Source organism: Podarcis liolepis (genome assembly GCF_965112155.1).
Source record: "Podarcis liolepis genome assembly, chromosome: 10".
NCBI classification, from domain to species: Eukaryota; Metazoa; Chordata; class Lepidosauria; order Squamata; family Lacertidae; genus Podarcis; species Podarcis liolepis.
Genome location: NC_139562.1, coordinates 21,291,285 through 21,297,680, shown reverse-complemented (window position 1 = coordinate 21,297,680; position 6,396 = coordinate 21,291,285). Strand labels below are relative to the sequence as shown.

The 6,396-nt window shown below is 44.1% G+C and overlaps 1 long non-coding RNA gene across 2 annotated transcripts; it reads right to left on the bottom strand.

Annotated features, from left to right (window-relative positions):
• Window positions 1-491: 491 nt before the first annotated feature.
• LOC310687248 lies at window positions 492-4,781 on the bottom strand. 2 transcript variants are annotated; one of them, XR_014516330.1, is made up of 4 exons: window positions 4,430-4,781; window positions 2,839-2,961; window positions 2,432-2,553; window positions 492-1,102 (listed from the first exon to the last, which is right to left on the bottom strand). It is a non-coding gene; the product is annotated as an uncharacterized lncRNA (long non-coding RNA). The 2 variants fall into 2 exon arrangements; XR_014516331.1 differs by having other exon boundaries at window positions 2,453-2,553.
• Between the last annotated feature and the right edge of the window lie 1,615 nt (window positions 4,782-6,396).

Genomic DNA, 6,396 nt, shown 5'->3' with positions numbered 1-6,396 from the left:
TCCCCTCCCTCTGTGTGGTCAAGCAACTAAAATGACTCTGAGCTTTCTCTCCCTCAACCCTCTAGAGCAGATTTGCAGAGGGGGGCCTTGCAAGGGAGATCTCATTGCATGAATGGAAGTCCTTCCACAATTCCAGGGACTCGGTTGGATGCAATCAACTGATGCAGGAGACGGGAGCAACTTCTCCCTTTTTCTTTTCAAAAGGCTATGTGAATATTTGTGCTGTAAAGTGCAGAAGTGCTCCCCCTGTGACCAACAATTTGTGGGTGGGTGTTGCTCAAGTCTAATCTTTCTCTTTTTAAAAAAAGTCATTTAATTGCTCATTTTTGATTCAGTGGGTATACATCATTTAAAAGGAAAAGACAACAAAACAAAACAAAAAGGCACACCACTGACACAGGTATACAAAAGGGGGGAAATAGCGTAAATATAAATTTTACAATACTGAATATATTAGTAAAATGTATTTATTTAAAAAAAACCAATGGAAGAGCTTTAACATCTAATTTTAAGGAAAAGAGTAAGGGGAGGAAGACAAACAAGGTAAGTCAAGGATGAGAAAAACAAAGAGAAAATACTAACTAAAGCGACTTCCAGATGAGTTAGGGTCTACTCTAAGCTATTATTTATTGATAGATTTTTAAACGTATTTCTCTGCTGCCATATCATAAAATATCTGCCTGATGTACAATAGTTAAAACAAAAACTATGCAAATAGTAATTAAAGTGGTTAGCTAACTAATCCGAATTTTTTATTAAAAAAAAAAATCTTCAAGAGTTGCCTGAAAGTCAGGTTATACCTTTCACTGTATTTTGATTTGAGTATATATATCCACAGTGACCCATTTTCTTACAGTATTTCTCCTCTCAAGGAATTTACAGCATGGCAATCCATTTTCGGCACTGTCGTGGCCCGAAATGCCATTTAAAGTGAAATCTGGGAATTTGGGTATTAAAAATTCAGTAATTGCCAGCGCCTGCTGGAAGTAACTAAAGGCCAACTCTTTGTTGAAAGCAGATCGGGACCAACAATCACCCCTGTTAATGTATTGTAATGACATGTCGCACTCTCATTCGCCACGGCTCCGGAAAACAGTGTAGCCTGTGAGCAAAACATAGAGAAGAGCAATGTTAATCACTACTGTTCATTATTCATGAAGGCCTATAGGTGTAAACAGTTTACTGCTGGCAGTTCAGGAAATGACAATGCCTGCTCCCAGAGAGGAACAAAAATTTGGCTCAGTCCGCCTTTTCATGCGAAACTGCCCAGTTTGCAGCTCCTGAAACAATACGCAAACCAAAACACAGTTATCCTTTGAAATTTGCACTTCTGGAAATTTTGCAGTGTCGTCGCCCCACCTCACAAAATTGGCAAAAATGCATATACAGTATTGGAGAAATATATGGATGAATGTATATATTAATGAAAATAACATACAAATATGTATTATGTTACGGAAAATTTACTTGCAAGAATGTGTATTTCAGGAGAAATGCACACTAAAAAGCTGACAAAATTTTATGAGGGCTTTTCCCAAAATATCACATATCAAACTGATGTGGAAATGTTGTGATTTACATTATGTAAAAACTGTTGTCCCCTTCAGATTCCTGCAAAGTAAGCCTGGTTGGGTTCAAAACTGTATCTGTCTCTTTGGGAGGGGGGTATTGAAGCGCACACTGTTCATTGGAATGACAGGAAACAAAGCCATGTTTGTGTAGTTTTAACCTATTCTGCTTCTTCTGTAGTGCCACTTGATTAAGCCACAATATTGATTTGCTTGTACACCGTCTTTGTAGCTCTTTAACCTCCTGACTTGCTGACACACAGTTGATCTTCCACACAATCCCCATGCTAATGACAAACACTATTGACCTGGAAATCCTTCTGCCTGATCCCAGATATTTGCAGCTGCTGAGGGGGAGGGGGGGAGGTTGTTAGGGGATCCCCTCAGAGAGCTAGAATTTCCAATGCCCTTAACCAATTACAGTTCCCAAGATTCTTTGGGGGAAGCCATGACTGTTAAATGGGGGGTAAGAGTATTTTAAGTGTACTGAGCCTCTTGGGCTTGCCAATCAGAAGGTTGGCAGTTGGAATCCCCACAACAGGGTAAGCTCCCGTTGCTCTGTCCCAGCTCCTGCCAACCTAGCAGTTCGAAAGCACACCAGTGCAAGTAGATAGGTACCACTGTGGTGGGAAGGTGAATTGTGTTTTCGTGCACTCTGGTTTCTGTCATGGTGTCCCATTGCACCAGAAGCAGAGATGAGCACCCCAACCCCATAGTCGCCTTTAACTGGACTTAATCATCCAGGGGTCCTTTACCTTTACCTAAATTAACTGAAAAGATAAAATACGATAGCCACTAATAGAGGAAGAAAAGGATGGGAAACTGAGTAAGGCTAAAGAGATATGACTCATCAAATCAGTTACCCAGAAAGCTGGTGGGTTCACCTTTGCTGGAGCTCTGCAAGCAAAGGTTGAGTTCACATCAGCTGGGAATGCTCTGGATTTTCTCCTACATGTCCCACTAGACTCCCACCAATTCTGTGATTCTGTGAATCAAAGCAAGAAATCAAATAACCGCATGGCGCTCCAGACCAATGGGGCTTTGTTTGGGTGAACCCTGAAGATGAGGACAGACAGTTACCATGAGAAAGCAAAATTCACAACTGCAGGATCTGATGCAACCAGGAACTGCTGCAAGTAAAAACCAAGCACCAGAACCCTTTTGGCAAAGAGATCCAGAAGACTCTCCGGCCGACGGATCCATCCCCAGCTGAATGTGTTAATGGGATAGATAAAAATGACAGTCTATTTAATAAGCTACGGTTCAGTACCTTGCTTCCAAAATAATCTTCCTGTTTTCCTTTCTCCCCTTTTGCCCTTTTCTTGTTTCCAACTCTAATTGGAGATGTCTCCCTTCAGTGCAGCAGCTTCATCATTCTATCTCCAAGGATTAGCTGACAGGGAGGGGGAGAAATATAATAGGAATTTGCTAGCACTGCCCTGAAATAACATTTCATACCCAGCTTCAGATAAGCCAGCGTCTTCCTGTTCTCCCTGTTCAATAGCTTTCCTTTTTACAGGGCTGCTGCTGCTAGAGTTTAACATTTGTCCAGCTAAAATAAAAAAGGGAGAATGTATTCAAAGTCTCTGCAAACTCAGCATGTCCACCCAGTTGCTCTTTATGCTCCATGGATATGATTTAAGGGCTGCCATCCTAACCCCATGTACCTGGGAGTAAGGTCCATTGGATTTAATAGGACATAAAAATGTAAGAACATAAAGAGAGCCTGCTGGGTTAGGCCAATGGGCCATCTAGTCCAGCATCTTCTCACAGTGCCCACCCAGATGGCTTTAGCAAACCCTCAGGCAAGACCTGAGCACAATAGCATTCTCTCCTCCTGTTTTTCCAGTAACTGGTACTCAGAAGCATCACTGCCTCAGACCATAGAGGCAGAACATAGCCATTGTGGTTAGTAGCTATTGACAGCCTTCTCCGCCATGAATTTGTCTAATCCTCTTTTATACCATCTTGGTTGGTGGCCATCGCTGCCTCCTGTGGGAGCAAGTTCCATAGTTTAGCTAAGCATTGTGTGAAGAAGTGCTTTCTTTTATCCATCTGGAACCTTCCAACATTCAGCTTGGATGTCCCCGAATTCTCACAGAATTGTAGTGTTTGAAGGAACCCTGAGGATCATCTCATTCAACCTTTTGCGATGCATAAATATGCAGCTGTCCCATATGAGGATCAAACCTGCAACCTTGGTGTTACAAGTACTGCATTCTAACCAACTGAGCTATTATGAGAGGGAGAAAAGCTTTTCTATCAAGAAGACAACAACAAGAATCTGCTGACAGCATACAAATCAATCTGGCTAACCTGATTCAAATACACACGCCCCGCTCACACACAAAATCAAATCTCACTACAGCCAGCCAAAGACAACCAACCACAAACTATGCCACCCCCGCAACCTCTCTCACCACCAAGGAAATACAACAAGCGAAAAGTAAGAGAACCCACACAAATGACACTGACATGAAACCCCACACATACACTAAGTAGAAGAACTGAAGCATAACCACCTGACCCCACTCCACTCTCCATGCCCCCTCCCCCTCTTTCCCCATTTTCTTCCTAACCTAACACTGTATGTAACACTAATGACTCACAACAAATGAAACTGATCTTTAGAAAACACAACTTGAAAAAAGAGACAATGCACATATTTTTGTAAAGAAATCTTTAATAAAAATATTTTTAAAAAATGGTTTATTTTTTTATATAAAAAAAAATTCTATTCATTTTCTCCATGCCCTGCAAATTTTACAAGCTTTTATCATGTCATCTCTTACTTGTCTTTTGTCTAAACTAAAAACCACCAAACTGCTTTTGAATAGACATGGTTAGAAATGCAACGTTACCATTTCCTGTGTCTGTCCGAAAGTTGTCCTTGCAGCAACTTCCTGGCTCACGGCAGACTCAGTTCACCGTAGATGAAGAGCCTCTCTTGCCCCCTCTGCCCGATAAGAGTTTAAAGCTTAGGTTAATTGCAGATGCAAGATAGCATATCATTATACCTGTAAATGAAGGGAGAGCTAACAGTTACTCGCCATTCTCTTCCCACATGCTCAGCTGCCCTCTCGATCTTTGTCTTGAAAGTCATTTGAAAGTCAAATGAGCTTTGAGACAAAATGGGAAATGAATACCAGGACTGGCATCAGGAGTTGGCACTGTCGGACAGCGGCGACAAGAGATGGGCATCAGCTTGGATGGCTTTAAAAGAGCAGACAAATTCATGGAGAATAAGGCTATTGCAGGGGGGTAAGAGCTATTGCACTCAGGTGCTGCTTGTGGGCTTCTGGTTGGCCACTGGACTAGATGGTCCTCTGGCCTGATCCAATTGGGCTCTTCTTTCCTTTTTATCCTAAGGCCCCAGTGCCTTAGGAGGGTCTGCCAGAACTGATCCCTACTAAGCCACTACTGAAAAACAGCAACTGCCCCAATCAGCAGTGGTAAAGGTTGGGTGCCAAAAAGGTTTGAGTACCTGTGCTGTGTCTCCACCTCCTCCCCATCAGCTCCCATCCATTCCACATGCAGTCCTCTCCTATCCAGGATCAGTGGACAGGGAGCACTTGCCATTCCATCTCCACTCGTTCAAATACCAGTCCAAAGAGCAGCAACTGCTGCCTTCTCTCTCCCTCTGGGCAATGTGAATTGGGCTTCACAGGCCTCCTCATCCTCACTGTCAGACCTAAAAGGAGAGGACAGGCAAGGGAAAAGAAGTGTTGGCTGCCTCTGGACACCAACACTCACTCTCTGTCATGGACGGTCAAAGTTCTGGCGGAGGACATCGGCACTGGGGGCAAGACGGCAGGGTGGGAGCAGGAACGGGAGTCAGGAAGCCAGGAGTCCGGAAGCGAAGGGTCCAAGGGTCATAGAGCTGGGAGTCAAGGGTCCGAGGGTCAGGAAGCAAGGAGTCAAGAAGCCAAGGGTCCGAGGATCAGGAAGCAAGGAGTCAAGAAGCCAAACGCAGCAAGGCAGGAAGCATGTTGCTGTGGCAAATAGCCAAAGGGAAATGCTGATCTTATATCCCTTCCCGGCTCTTGCCACCAGGTGCTGTGAGTTACCAATCAGCCTCACCTGTGTGGCCGCACCCTGCCTCTTCAGAACAAACTTAGGAAAGCCCCAGTCCTGCAAAGCCCTACCAGTCACAGGGCCTGGCTCCTGCAGGCACTCCTGACACTCTCAAGCCTTAGAATGGGGTTGAGGCAGAACAGGAGCCCTCCTGAGGGCATGTCACAATTCCCCCCAAACCTGAAACTGGGACTGGTGGATACTGAAGCATGTAGGTCAGCCCCCCCCCCAAAAAAACTATTGGCATCGGGGGGGCAGAGTTTGAAACTCTCATGGCACCAAAAATCTACTCATTTCACAGAAGGAAACCTGGCAATACTGAGTTAGATGGTCAAAGAGACTGACTCAGTATAAGGCAGCCTCCGTTGATTCATAGAATTGCAGAATTGGAAAGGAGCCTGAGGATCATTTAGTCCAACCCCTTGCAACACAACTAAATCTCAATTAAAGCATCCATGACAGATGACCATCCAACCTCTGCTTTAAAACCTCCAAGGAAGGAGAGTCCACAACATCCTGTGGGAGTATTTTCCACTGTCAAACAGCTCTTACGGTCAGAAAGTTATTCCTGAGGTTGAGTCAGAATCTCTTGTAACTTGAAGCCATTGGTTCCAGTCCTACCCTCTGGAGCAGGAGATAGCCATCTTGCTGCATCTTCCATGTGACAGCCCATCAGATATTCGAAGATGGAGATCATATCTCCTCTCAGTCTCCTCTTTTCCAGGATAAACATACCCAGCCTTCAACCACTCCT